Genomic DNA, 14292 nt, shown 5'->3' with positions numbered 1-14292 from the left:
TCAAGTAAACAAAGGGGAAAGGGAAGGGGAGGGGGGGATCCCCGCCTGGTTCGCCCCTTCCTCCTCCCGGGAGGGCCGGTGGATGTGCGGCTGCAGTGAGGCGCTCGAGGCTTTTTTCTTACGCACAATGCCGGTTTTCGCATCCGTTCCCCTTCCAAACTTTCCTCCTTTTAGGAGCGGGGCGGGCGGTTTCTTTGATATATATATTTTTCTCTCTCTTTTTTTTTTTTTCCTAGCTGGAGGACTGTAGCTCGCTGTAGCGGTTCACTGCGAGCCGGCTGGCGGTCGGGCTGATCGAAATGCTCTGAAGGCAGAGTTTACCCTGCAGGCCCCAGCAGCGCTGTTTGACTCGGCGGTGTCAGCCCGCAGCTCCGTGTTTGATGGCAGTAATAGCGGTGCTGTAGCGAAACGTGTCAAACAAAACAAAACAAAAAGTTGGCTTGAAAGGAGAAGCGCTTGGGGATTGCTGCCGAAGTAAATGGGATTTAAATGTGTTAGTTTGAAAGTGGCGTTGCCGTGCCTCCTTAAAGATTCAGGTTCGCTCGGTTTTTCAATATCCTTTTTTTTTTTTTTGGATTGGAAAAGCCCCGCATTCCTCCCAGCTAATCTGCCGTTAGCATCTCTGGTTTTATTAAACCTGGGTTAGGTCAAGAGCGCAGCTGGGTGGGGACCAGAAAATTTAGTTACACAGTTATTCAGAACAGCTTGTGATCTTACTGATGTTGTCCGCGTCCGAAATACCCCTGCTTCCTTTCTCCACCCATCTCCTTTCTGATTCCCTCTACAATCAGGCTGTTATCCACCACGTTTCTGTGTCGGAACACCTTTGCTCCTCTGGTGTGGTTTGCAGTGTGAGGGCTGCAGCCTTTGGGTTTCTTGACATGAGGTTTATAGCAGAGGTTCTGTGAAGTATGTATATTTGATAAATGTAATGAAATCCTGGGGTATTATTAAGAAGAACAGAAAAAGAAAAGGGAGGAGGCATTTCTTTAGTTGCTGTGAAACATTTTCTCTCTGAGAAATACTCTTAAGTAGCTTTTTTTTTTTTTTAAGTAGTCAGAAATTAATCTGTCCTCTGTACTATTACATTTTAAATCCAGTATTTGTAGGTTGATGTTGAACTCGGATTGATGCTTGCGTTGGTTGACCTTTTGGTTTTATAGAAAGGGTAAAATGCACATATGAAAGGAAGATGGGATGATACTTATTTGTCAGCAGCTCTAAGCTTTATTCAGCCTTAGGTATTAATAAAAGTGCGAAGCGTGTGCGGTTGATATAGCAATCAGCTGGTAGTGCTGGCATTGGAGAGCTTCATCCAGAAATGAGTATTCTTAGAATAGCACTGCTATCTTGAGGGTGTGATTTGCTGAAAGAGCTTTAAAAAAAAGTTGCAATTTCTAAAGATCTGATGTGGTGATGCAACTTTGCTTCAAAGCAATTGCACGTCGTTGAAAGGACTTTCTTAAATATAATGGTTTACCACATTATGACTAATACTTGAAAGGGGGAAACCTTGGTTTTGTAAATTCCACCAAACTAGTGTGTATTCGGGGGGGATCAGGAGAATAGAGCAGCAGTGGTTCTTTTTGAAAATCAAGTACTGAACCAAGTAGGTCTGACGGTTTAGCAGATTAATTTCTATTTGTAATTGACTATTCTTATTTTTTTGTTCAGTATTGATCAGTGTTTTCTCCTACTCTTTCACTGTGGTGTGCAGTAATTAATGGACTCACCAAGGTTGGAAAAGACCTCCAAGATCATTCAGTCCAACCATCTGCCTATCGCCAGTATTTCCCATTGATAATAGTAGTGTCCTCATCCCAGACAGCTGTCAGTGAAGACGCAGTTGTGTGACTCAGCTCCATCAGATGTGGTTCCCAGGTGCTATTTTTCTTCTCGTGTCATGCAAGCGTAGTTCTAACATTCCAGGTACCACTGCTGAGTACTTTGGACATAGCGACTTAATTTCCTGAAAAGGTTATGGTTATAGGGCAGTACTTAAATCTCCAGTGAACAAATTCTCACTGTATCATTGCCCTCTTGTATGGAGTGGCAGCAGAAGTGATTTGAGTCTCATGATTTGTGTATAGTTGACATTTAGGAAGTTGTGATGTCCCATGTGCTATACCACAATGTTAATAGGCATATTTGGACAGTGGTTAATGGGTGATCAGGAGGACCTGCTGAGGAATGTGGTTAATTAGGATCTGAACCTCTGGTTTTGTACTGTGGACTTAATTTTTTTATTCCATTTTCCTTGTAAGTTTCCTTGTAAGTTTGTTCTTTCTACCACGAAAGCTTCTTGAGTTAGCTTACTCTTTGCTCAGTATTTAGTGTTCCCGACTGGGAAGTGTGTCTTGCTACCAGGCTGTCTTTTGAGTGATTTGCCTCAAAGAGAGCGGTTCTGTATTTAAAAATTAAGTCAAGTAGCTTGATTTGACTTTCTTCACTTGTATGAAAGCAGACCTGAGAGAAACAGTTATAATTACCCTGTGGGTTGTGCTGCAGGGTGTTTGAACAGCTAATGCTTGCAAGGTGTGTTCAGAAAGCTCTATCATGTGTCATGTCTCTCCATCCAACAGTACTGGGAACCTTATGTGCGAAAGAAACACTGTCAGAGCTTTGCCAGAGGTGGGATGAGACTGCAACCTGGTGCTCTTTGGCTCTGCCAGTACTTGAAATGTACAGGTGCACATCACTGGTTTTGAGAGCATTTTGTATATCAAGAAGAAACTGGAGAACAGTTTCTGGAATCTGGCTTGCAAAGTTTGGTAGCAATTTCCATCAAGTACAAACTGGAATGGAAAAGGTAAATAATGAAAGGTGAAGGGCTACAGGCTATGTTGGAGAACATTTTTCTCTTAGATTGACCTTTAATGTGAGTCCTTCCAAATCTCAGTCAGATACGTAGCAGACCACTGCTGAACCATTAAAAATTCTCCTGTATTGGATTCCCTTTGTTCCCTGTGACTTAAAGGTTTGTTTCCCCTCTAATGCTATTCATTGTTTTACCTGTTCTTCTGTTCTTTTTTTGTGTTTGGTACAGAAAGGGCATGTGCCAGAAGCCCAAACAGTGTAGATTCCTGCTTACTGAAGTATTGCTTCTTTATTTTTGCTGGGAAGGGGAACTGAGCAACTCCAACTCCTTCTGTTTTGCTGCAGGGTTCCAGCTTCATATGGTGTAATAAAGGTCAGTTTAGAGCTTAGTCCTTAAGATTAATCTTGGCTCTTTCCCCCATTGGAACTGTAATTCAACTCATTTCAAGACCCTGGTCTAATTTCCTTCCTGCTAATCACAAGCACATAAGCAAACGGTGTGCATCGGTTGTCCTGGAGACAGTGGTAGGAGATCACATACTGACACTGCTGTCATTCTGGGTGTGCTGATGAAACAGTAAACTTAAAGACATTTGGACAGGGTATACATGAGCACCTTCAAAGTGAGACCCTTCTCATTGCTGTCACCGATTGCACGGTCTGAGTGATAGAGCCAAAGCTGTTGGATACAGTAAGAAAGAGGTCAGAGGGCTCTACCGACTGCTTGCTGCTTCCTGCTGCCACTTGGATTTCTTTTCATTGTTTGCCTTCACATGAAAATGTGCAATTCCTGCTTTTGTTTTAATTTGTTTTGGGGGAGGGGAGAAGGGAGCACACCATTCCAAGCTATTAAATGTCTTTGGAAGGCAGATACGGTTTTTCTTTCAGTCCTGTTAAAGTTCCTGGGAAGGATTAGAACCGGCAGATGTTTGTTATTTTCTTTTCCTTTTCTTTTTTGACTATAGGAAGGAGGAGCTCCTGCTCTTTCCTGTTTCCTTGCTGCTAGGATAGCAAATAATTGGATTGCTAGGAAGTAGCAGAAGGCTAATTTAGCAGAAGCTCAAAAATGAGCTAACTCGATATGTTTCTTACATTTGAGTGCACCTCTTTATCCAGGGGCCCAGCATTTTCCCTGACCTTTTCTTAGTGCTGCAAAGTGCTTTCTGATGTAAGCATTAAGAGTCATCTGCATTTAGTACGTACTTCTTAAAGATGCTTCAGTAAATAGGTTCAGGATTACTGCTAACAAAAGAAGGAAGCACTGATGGTACTAATAACAGACTTCTTACACGTCCCAGTGATTGAGTTATGCCAGCAGTGGGGGTTGTTGTCAGTCAATGCCAGTTTGAAGCCGTGGGTTTTATGATCAGTATGAATGCTGAGACGAGAGTGTTCGCAATGCCCTGTGGCCCTGGGAGCCTGAAATCCTATGAGCACCATTAAATGGTAACTTCTTACTGGTTTTAAGAGTACTTTACAAATTATTCTTTCTGTGAAATGCAGAGTTCAAGAATATAATCTGCTGCCACTCATATTTTTACAAATATATGTTCTTGATGTCATTCTTTCGACTGAGTGGTTGTAATCTTTCTGTCTTTTGTGGTTTTCTTCAGAATATTGCCTACTGTTTCTCTAGCAAAGATTGGTGCATAAAGGAGAAAAATTCAGTTAGTGTTAAGTGAAGTTCCTTTTCTCTTTCTGTCCAACTAACCAGGCTGTTTCCCACTTCTATTTCTTCTATTTCTAGATGCTTTTCTTTAGGCAGAAATTCCTTTTGCTTGTGGCTGACTGCTCTTGCGATTCGTTCATTCCTTTATTTTCCCTTGGATTTTAGCTGTCTCCTTCATCCTGTTTCCTGTTCTTCCTTGGTGCTCTTTGTAATGGAAGTTGTTTCAAGGTGAGGATATTTCTTCATAACAGATCTGACAACCTGGGCAGTAGCATACAGAAGAAATATATGCCGCAGGTACCTTCATAGTTGCTTGAACTTAGTATTGATAAAGAGTTAACTGTACTACATTCATTTTGTATGAATCTTTATCTCCCTTTCTTCACGCCTCCCCCAGTGATTCCAGAACTGACTGAGGTATTGTTGTACTTCTGTTGTGAGTTCCAGTACTGCAGCTTTTGCTAACTGCTGGTGGAGATAGCAAATACTGATACAACCACAGGCCTGGAAGTCAGGAGGCAAGAATTTTATTTCTGCCTCTTCTGTGGCTTATATATATATATTTTTATCTGATGCTGGTTAAGCTGATTTCATTGCTATGCTCAGGCTTTGTGTACCAGTCTATAAACGCATGGTAGTTCTGAAGAGCTTGCTGTAAGAGGAGCATGAAGTGCCACTCACAGGTTAAAGCAGAAACCATGATGTTGGGTAAAAGCTGTTCATTTAAGGTGCTGCTTGGAAGAAGCCTTGATGTGGCTATCTCAATTCCTGTTTGTCAGTGTACATGTGAACCTTTCACAGTGCTTGGCTTAGAACTACGCTTACATTTACTGAATAAGATGCACTCACATCTAATTTAGCTAGTAGGAACAAAAGCAGCTTGATAATACACGTATGGGGGAAAAAAGCTTCAGGTTGGAGGGATTTAATTTCTTAATTCTGTATTTATAGAGTATGTATTATACAAGACAGTTCTGAAAAGTGATGAAATTAAACAGTAGTTTTCTATCACCATTCTTCATCTGGGACACTTGCACACTGCTGACATGTGAGTTTCTGTTGCTGGCAGTGAAGTTTTTGCAGATGTTACAAACCAGTTTCTTTTCTTCTGTTAACAGCACAGTTACGGGAGTGCTGTTGATAAATGGAGAAGCAACTCTGAATTTTATCGGTTCTCATTTTCTATTTCAGGCTGAAGCCCTTTACGCCAGAAGTTTCTAGATCCTGGATGGCTTATTAACCATCTTGTTTGAGTTTCCAAAAATCAGAAAGCTGTTTTTCTGCCATTTTTTTTGGTGCTCCTCGTCTCTGCAGCCCCTCTTCCTGCTCAGTTTAGTGCATTTTCAATGTTGTTTGCTCAAATGTGCACTTCAAAGATGCTTTTCAAAGTCTACAAAAGCTGAGTAAGCTCGGATGTGCGTGGTGTTGGTTGCTTATGGCTCAGTGTGTGGTTAACCTTGTGATGTTGCAAAGAAATCTATCTCTTATGTGGTGTATTGGGGGTGAATCCTTGGATACATTACAGTTGGAAAATACTGCTAAGGCCATCAAGTCCAACCATCAACCCGTCACTGCCTTGCTGAGTACTGCTAGGGTTCAGCTAGAGTGCTGCACTCATTTGTGGCACCATCCATCCAGAAAAGGTTTTTCTCTCTTTGGGATGCTTTCAAGAACTGATCAGATACCTGAATTATACGATGCATGAGAACTGAACAAGTTAAGGTGCTGATGTTTTATCTCCTTGTAATCTTATTTTTGTGTGTTGGGCTACTTATGAGAAGGGAGAAGATAAGGACTTGGAAGGGCTAAAACGAGATTGCTTACTTAAATAGGAGGGCTTGAAGTATTGTGTTACTTCTAATGTGAAGAGTAATTGAGTGCTGAAATAGATTGGGAGTGGTTCTCATCAGTGGCAGTCTTCAAGAACCAGATAGTTATCTGTCAGAAGGGAGGTACTGTTTGTCCCTATTTCAGGAGATTTCCTTGAATGGCCTTGTGAGTTGTATCTACTGAATTTGGGGATGTTAATGGGTAAAGAACATGGCTTTTCAGCTTTACACTGATAGTGTAGCTCACAGTCACCTCAGCAGCTCTCTCAGCTCCTCTGAGCAAGTCCTCCCCTGATACTTTGCAGTTCTGGTGTAAATCTGTTGCAGGCGAAGCATCTTGTTTGGTTTGTGGCATGTTGCTTCAGTTACATGTAAAAAGCTCAGGAAGATCCTTGCCATAATTGAAATTGTCATGCTCTTTTATATTTTGTATTACCTGAATATGACTGGAAAACCTGAGCTAAAAAGTGCTTACTGATATTGCAACAACGAGTTCTATTGCCATTTGGTTGTACCTTCATAAATTTCATTACAGAATACGTGCCAGGCCACTAAACTGTGTGAGCAAGTCAGTAAAAACAGCCTTAGACAACGATTCTCCTTGATGTAATGAGCGCATTTCATTGCATATTGATAAAATGAGAGTCTTTATTTCAGAAGAGTAGCCTGGAACTTCTGGTGAATTTCTGATTTGTGTCTGACTCTTAGTGCCCGGCTTGCATTTGGATGTTGCCAGTAGGCTTCCTCTTAATTGTAACTTACATGAGTCTGTTTTAAAGCAAGTCAAAATATTTCTCAGCATTTTGTCATGGAAGGAGTAAGTGACTGTTGAGATTAGGAAAGAGAATTAAGAATTAAGTAGTGAAAACGTGAATGGAGACGGCGTGGTCTGCGTGCCTGTCTGTACTCAGCACAGCCTCTGCTGGAAACTGGTGTTATGGCACGTCCTGCCTTTCAGATGTGCCTTCTGTAAATAAACTGATGGATTGAGTAGCATTTTAAACCTTGAGTTAGAAGTTTGGTGCAGAAGTTGCTTGAATTAGATGACTCTTCATCAGCATGGTAATCTAATATTCATGTCAGATTTATGTATCATAGAATCATAGAATGGCCTAGGTTGAAAAGGACCACAATGATCATCTAGTTTCAACCCCCCTGCTATGTGCAGGGTCACCAACCACCAGAGCAGGCTGCCCAGTACCACATCCAGCTTGGCCTTGAATGCCTCCAGGGATGGGGCATCCACAAACTCCTTGGGCAACCAGAGTATAACCACCCTCTGAGTGGAAAAACTTCCTCCTGGAGCCTTCTTTTCTCCAAACAAACAAGGCCAGTTCCCTCAGCCTTTCTTCATAATGTCAACTTTTATAGTCTACTTTTGCTTAGCGATGTGTTTGTATGTTGTATGGTTTGGAGGAAAAAAGATAATCCCTTCCAATGAGTTCAGTAGTGTATGTTTTAGTGCTGATGTACGTAAATTGTGCTGGGCATATGAAATGGACAGTAGTCTATCTTGAAAAAGCAATTTCCAGAAGCAAATAATATTCCTTCCATCTTGTATATATGTTTTTTTGGTATAGGTTAAGAATTGATGTTGTAAGAGAAATGGAGGAGGGAGCACATGGCATTGGTTTCTATTGTGGGAACGTTCTGACTCCTAATGCTTTGTGAATATTCAGTTGAGTTAATTACTCATATTTCTCTTGTTACAGAAGGAAACAAAAATAACACAGTCAGTGCTGCTGTAAAACTTAGTCCAAGAGTGGTGCAGAATCGAAGCACCAAATCTACCTACCTCCATCTGCTCCCCAACGTTTGTCAGCATTCATTTTTTATAAGAAACTGAGTGTTGGCTTTCTGCATTTCATTACCTTGTTGCCTGAAGTTCACTGCACACATGAAAGAAATGCAGTTGTTTGTTTATTAAGGAGATTAGACGGCATCAGAAGGAAGAGGTGTACAGCATAGGAGATTAGTCCTAACAGGGATTTAAGGGAAAGTTGAGTTGTGTCTTAGGCTACCAAGCCTTAATTCAGCCTTAGTTAGAGAGGGAAGAGTTGGTTTGTGAATGGATGTACTGCTTGCCTCGTGCTGTTTCAGTGTTTTCAACAGCTATATCTTTATACCTTGCTCTGTTTTCAGTGAAAGGGGGTAGGTAATTTGTAGGACAGGAGTGTATATCACTGGCTTCATTTTACAACGGAATCAGCTTTTTTTTCCCTTAGAGCAAGCAAAATGCTTCAATTGCTTCATAATCTAAGGAAAAATATAGATCACAGGAGCTTCTGTCCCTAGGAAAGTATTTCTGGAGTTATGTAATGTATTCAGATGTGCTTTTTTGAAGAAAAATGGGAATTGCATTGACATTCTTCCTTTCAAGTCTTCGTTACTTATGTTGAAAAAGGCATTGCAAGGCAGCGCTTCCAAGGGGGAAAGGGAACCTTGGTCGTGCCATAGTAAGCAAGTGTTGCGGAGTGGAAGCATGGGAAGGTAGAGACTGCAGCAAGTTAGAAAAACAAATGTGCATAAAGTACATTTGCTTTAATACCTTGCTGTTGAAGCTGATAAAAGCAAAATAAGGCAAGACCTTGTGGCTTGTGGAGTTGAGGTCAATTGTGGGAAGTCATGATGAAAGCAGTGAGTCGTGACCAAGCATCTGAAGCACAGGCAGCATGAAAAGGAGGAAGGGAGGGGGAATGCAGAGACCATGTGCATATAACATTAGAGCTTAGTGCACACTTGTCACCCGAAACGTGGTACCTTTTTGGATTGAGCCTGCTTTACAGCAGTTCCAAGAGTTGTTATGGTCAGTGTTGAAGTTTGAAGTAGGTAAATTTCTCCTTACAGCTGATTTTAATGAGTGGTAGTTTTTGGGAACAAGAGACAACCGTAAATTTGGACTCCTTCACTTTGTGGTGGTTTTAATGTGTTACGGATGTGAGGTGAGATAGTAGTGAAGTTTGTCCTTCTTCCCCCACTTACTGGTTAGAACAGTTTGGTTTTGTGTTTTTCTGCAGAACTGGCAGTGGTTAGGCTGAGTGGCTGTATGGTTATGCCTTGTTTTGATGCACTTAGAACGTGCATTTGGGTTCAATGCGTCAGTTTCAAACTCTGTTTTAATGATTAGGTTCTTCTGGTGTCCGAGTCTTTGAGCAAAGTTAAGGACAAACTAGTGTTTGTATCCCAACTGTCCCAAAACTTCTCAAGATAGTTGCTTCTCCAGCCTTGTATCAGTATGTAGAGTTGGTGGGTGTAGAGTTCAGTGCTGCCTGACTGTCATAGAACATTCCTTGAAGGCTTTGTTGTTTACTCATCCAGAATCATCATGGAATGGCTTGGGTTGGAAGGGACTTCATTAGGTTCACACAGGCTCACTTTCTGAGCCTGTCGAGGTCTCTCTGGATGGCATCCCTTTCCTTTCATGTGTCAGCCACACCACTCAGCATCATCATTGGTGTCATCAGCAAACTTGCTGAGAGTGCAGTCAAGCCTGTCATTGGTGAATGTGTTGAAGAGCACCAGTCCCAAGACAGACCCCTGGGGGACCCAGTCATCTCCAGCCTCCACCTGGATACAGTGCTGCTCACCACAACCCTCTGTCTATGGCCTTCCAACCAATTCCTTATCCCCCTCAAATCCATCTCTCACCAGTTTAGAGTTAAGAACGTGGTGGGGGGACCATGTCAAAGGCCTTGCACAAGTCCGGGTAGATAACACTGATTGCCTTCCCGTTGTCCACCAAAGTCTTTGTTCCGTCACAGAATGCCACCAGATTGGTCAGGCACAATCTTCCTTGGTAAAGCTGTGCTGTCTGTCTCAGATCACCCACTCATCCCTCACGTGCTTTAATGTGTCTTGTAGGAGGATCTGTTTCATGATTGTTAGTAGAGTATGTTGAGGGCTGTGCTATTTTCTCTTTTGGTGCTGCTGCTGAAAGTGCTGCAGACAGATCCGTTGCCCTGTTGCTCAAAGTGGAGGAGCTCTGTATGTACAGTTGTTTGTAGATCAGGTAGAAGAAGTGTCCTGTCTCTGTCCACCCTGTTTACGAGGGAAGATAGTGGTAGGACAAAGGGGAATGGTTTAAAACTGAGACAGGGGAGGTTTAGGTTAGATATTAGGGAAAGTTTTTCACACAGAGGGTGGTGATGCACTGGAACAGGTTGCCCAAGGAGGCTGTGGATGCCCCATCCCTGGAGGCATTCAAGGCCAGGCTGGATGTGGCTCTGGGCAGCCTGGTCTGCTGGTTGGTGACCCTGCACATAGCAGGGGGGTTGGAACCAGATGATCACTGTGGTCCTTTTCAACCCAGGCCATTCTGTGATTCTATGAAGAGCATCTAAAAGCATACATATACGTGTATAACTAGCAAAAATAATAGTGTCACAATTCTGATAGCCATAACTAACATTAATCTCTGATAAAGAAAATACTGTGTCCAGAAATTGGTGTTACTGTTCTTTCCCTGCGCTGGCATTGTTCCTGGAATCTTTCCTCTCCTGTTTGTGGGGATGTCATAACTTTCTGTAGTGCTAAATGGGCATTTCTACATATGTATAAGGATAAAAATCTTGCACGATGGCAAAAGTTGCTCTCCTTGGCAGATCAAAGATAGAAGGGAGAGGTGAATGAAAGTGGTGGTGTTGGACTGTAACGGTCCAGCTTTGGCTTTGCAGGGCTTGAGGTGATTAATCTGTTATCTGAAAATAGTGTTGGGGATCAGATGGAGAGGGGAGTTTGTGAAGAAGAAATGAATGCAGAGATGAGAAAAGAGCAGTGAGGGTAAATGTCCTTCAAGAATGTGATCAATGAGCTTTTAAGCACTAAAATACAAGGAAGCTGAGAATGTTCGGTGCCTAAAATATATGTAGTGTTTGTTTTCTTGGATACTTGTCATTGGTTTGTCTTGAAAGGTCTCTGTGTTGAAGATCTGTAACTGGAGGGAGGGGCTGGCAGTCAAAAACCAGTTTCAGGCAATGTGCTTGGAGGTTTAGATCTCCAGGTAAGATGCTCTTATCTTTTAATTAAAGAAGTAGGTAGAATTAGGGGTGATTTTAAAGAGGAAAATAAGACAGTCATAGATAAAAGTGAGTTTAAAAAAAAAAAAAAAAGATAATGCCAAAGGAAATGGAACAATCCTAGCTGGTTGGGAAAAGTATAAAAAAGGAATAATTTCCACCAGAAAAAAAAAAAGTGTATTACACTTAACATTTAAATATTGTCAGTTCATAGAAAATTTTCCCTTTTTGGAGAAAGGTAAAGAAATCTCAAGAGCTATGGCAAGTTCCCTCTTCAGAAGCACAGGAAAATAATTCTGCTGTATTTTGGTTTAAAGAAACCACGTTGTAAGATATTTCATTTAAGCAAATGTATAAGTGCACACTATTGTGATGAATCCAAACTACTTTGTATCTTCTTATGACCAGTTTAGAAATCTTCAGTGTTTATCCCAATTGTAATGAGACTAATTGATGTGTTTTTCAATAGGGTTGCAGCTGGTCAAAGCTGAATTGAGCACAGAAGACTTGTTGTCACCTCTTGTGTCCCAGAGTCAACCAGTAAGCAATAGGAAGATGCACCATGAAGACAAATCTTAGGGTATATGCTTGGAAATTGCTCTCAGTGTAGGAGAGATGAGATAATCCTGTGTTAGGATCATCTCTGACTGCCTCACGCTCTTCACAGTTAGTGGTAAAGCAATGGGCTTTTTATCTGTGTTCTAGGGATGCTCTACAACATCAAATCAGTACAGTGTTTGTGTGCTGAATTTTACACACGTGGGTAGTTATATAGAAAATCAGTAGGATAACTGGTGGAAAATCTATTCTGCTCCTAGCTGTTTGCATTATTGATGTCTAAACTATTAAAATAATATTTCTCTAGTATTTGTTTGGAGCATTTTTGTTATGCATGAGGAGCTCCCACAGCTGTGGCATGCTATTATTTTAACACATGCTTTAAGGGTAACACTGACGTAATTTCCCTGAGTGGAGGAAGGTCAGTTCTATCAGCTCTGGAAGCTAAAAGTAGCTTTTGCCATATCAAAGAAAGTGTTTCTTTAAATAAATCAATAACTGTGTGGATTTCTTAATCTGCCAAACAGTCTCATGAGGAATTGCCCTTTTCGTAAAGGATGTAAAAGCTTGCCATGATGTCATTCCCATTGTGTTAATCATTGGTGTTCTCACACGTTGTCCCAGATAACGACTGATTCCCCAACAGTATTCTGAGGAAAGCTGTCATTTGCTGCTCGGGCTGATAGAGATGATAGGTCAGCTGGCTGCTGGGACCCTTTCAGCAGATCAGGATGGTTTTTAATGTGGCGAAGTTGTGCGTTAGAAACAGAGGAAATCTGAGATGTGTTCGTTGTACTTTGCTCTGCTGTGTGTGGGCATTATGCTGTCATATGCATGCACCAATCTGGCTGTACTCCTTATTCCCATAGGGAAGTTACTTGGTTAATTTTTAACATGGGCACAACAGCTGTGTAATGAAAGGTTAAAATTCAGCCTAAGTTCTGCAAAGCAATCTCTGGGTGCTGCTAGCGTATGAACGGTGTAAGGAGGGGGCAGTATGTATCGTGTTCCATTGCTTCATTTACACTCAGACATTGACATTTTTGTGTCTGTTCATATAGAAATTGCAAATATTTTGATTTTCCATTTATCATAGAATCACAGAATGGCTTGGGTTGAAAAGGACCACAGTGATCATCTAGTTTCAACCCCCCTGCTATGTGCAGGGTCACCAACCCCCAGACCAGGTTGCCCAGAGCCACATCCAGCCTGGCCTTGAATGCCTCCAGGGATGGGGCATCCACAACCTCCTTGGGCAACCTGTGCCAGTGCCTCACCACTGTCTGTGTGGAAAAACTTCCTCCTAATATCTAACCTTAACCTCCCCTGTCTTACTTTAAAACCATTCCCCCTTGTAATAGTATAGATCAGTACTAAAAGAGAGTTCATTCTGGTTGTTTTTATTCTTACCTGAACAAAACTAAGCTACTTGGCACAGTTTCTTTTGGTATTACTGTTTTTTGGCATGAGTTTACCTCGTCAAATTCAGTTCTCATGGAAATCTTCCAGTGGCCTTTGTGTGTGGGAGAAGCAGCTAATGTGAATAAAGGCTCAGAAACATTTCTGTAAAATGTGATTTTTCTCTCCTTGGTTCTGCCTTCATCACCGGACCATATGTTCAAAAGACAAAAAAGCCAAAAAACAAAGAGGTTTTTTTTGCTCTTTTGCTAGTTTACTCAACTCTGTGTCCTTTCAATTTGGTCAGTTCCTTTAAGGAAGAAACAAATAAATGCAATCCTCTTTTTGGACAGTCTGTGTATTCTGAGCTGTATCTGTATACATTTGTTACACTGACTCAAATGTCCTGTAATGCACATACCCTGAGGAAATAAATGCTTTTCACTAGTTCCTGCTATACACACTTGTTTTCTGGTGTTTCTTTGTGTTCTTCTTCTTTGTGTTTTTTTTTAGGGAAGCACTCTTTAATTCTAGGTCTGTCTGCTGCTAATGTTTTGGATCACTCATCAGGATTTTCAGTGTTCTTTGAACTGCTCTTGCCAGAATGGAATGCTATATTAAAAGTTCATTTCAGAATCCTTTAAGGCTTCCCCTGCTCCTCAAAACCATAAAAGAGAAATTTTTAAATTCATGCTCACAAGACCTGCAAAACTGATGGCAGCTTGCTTTGAAGTGTCTATTTTCAGTTCATATGGCTTCTATTACCGCTTTTCTGGGGTCTTTTAGCTGACTGCCTTGTAAACTGGGGTATCTCTTGTCGTTCATTCCATTGGAAGATTCTTATCTTCATATAATGGATATCAGTTGTTTGTGTTTTATTTACGTTGGATATTTGACTACTTTAATGGTAAGAGAATAATCTAATCTGTTCTAAATGTTCATTTCAGATTTCATGTTCCGTCTTATGTCAAGCACCTACTGCTGAGAGCTGGAAGGTCTACTTAAG

The 14292-nt window shown here is 41.4% G+C and overlaps 1 protein-coding gene across 4 annotated transcripts in view; it reads left to right on the top strand.

Annotated features, from left to right (window-relative positions):
* The window catches only part of PTK2 (protein tyrosine kinase 2), a 192336-nt gene that overhangs the window by 800 nt on the left and 177244 nt on the right, over positions 1–14292 (top strand). For 3 of the 4 annotated variants that reach the window (XM_090138045.1, XM_090138046.1, XM_090138044.1), the window contains exon 2: positions 14234–14292. The gene's annotated coding sequence lies outside the window, so the exon portion shown is untranslated. Of the gene's footprint in view, positions 1–240; positions 537–14233 lie in introns of those variants that run through there. The other variant, XM_090138048.1, reaches the window with a different exon arrangement.

The sequence above is a fragment of the Phasianus colchicus genome, chromosome 3 (assembly GCF_987193195.1).
Source record: "Phasianus colchicus chromosome 3, bPhaCol1.hap1.1, whole genome shotgun sequence".
NCBI lineage: Eukaryota > Metazoa > Chordata > Aves > Galliformes > Phasianidae > Phasianus > Phasianus colchicus.
The sequence above is the reverse complement of the archived record's forward strand: the minus strand, read 5'-3'. Positions and strand labels throughout refer to the sequence as shown.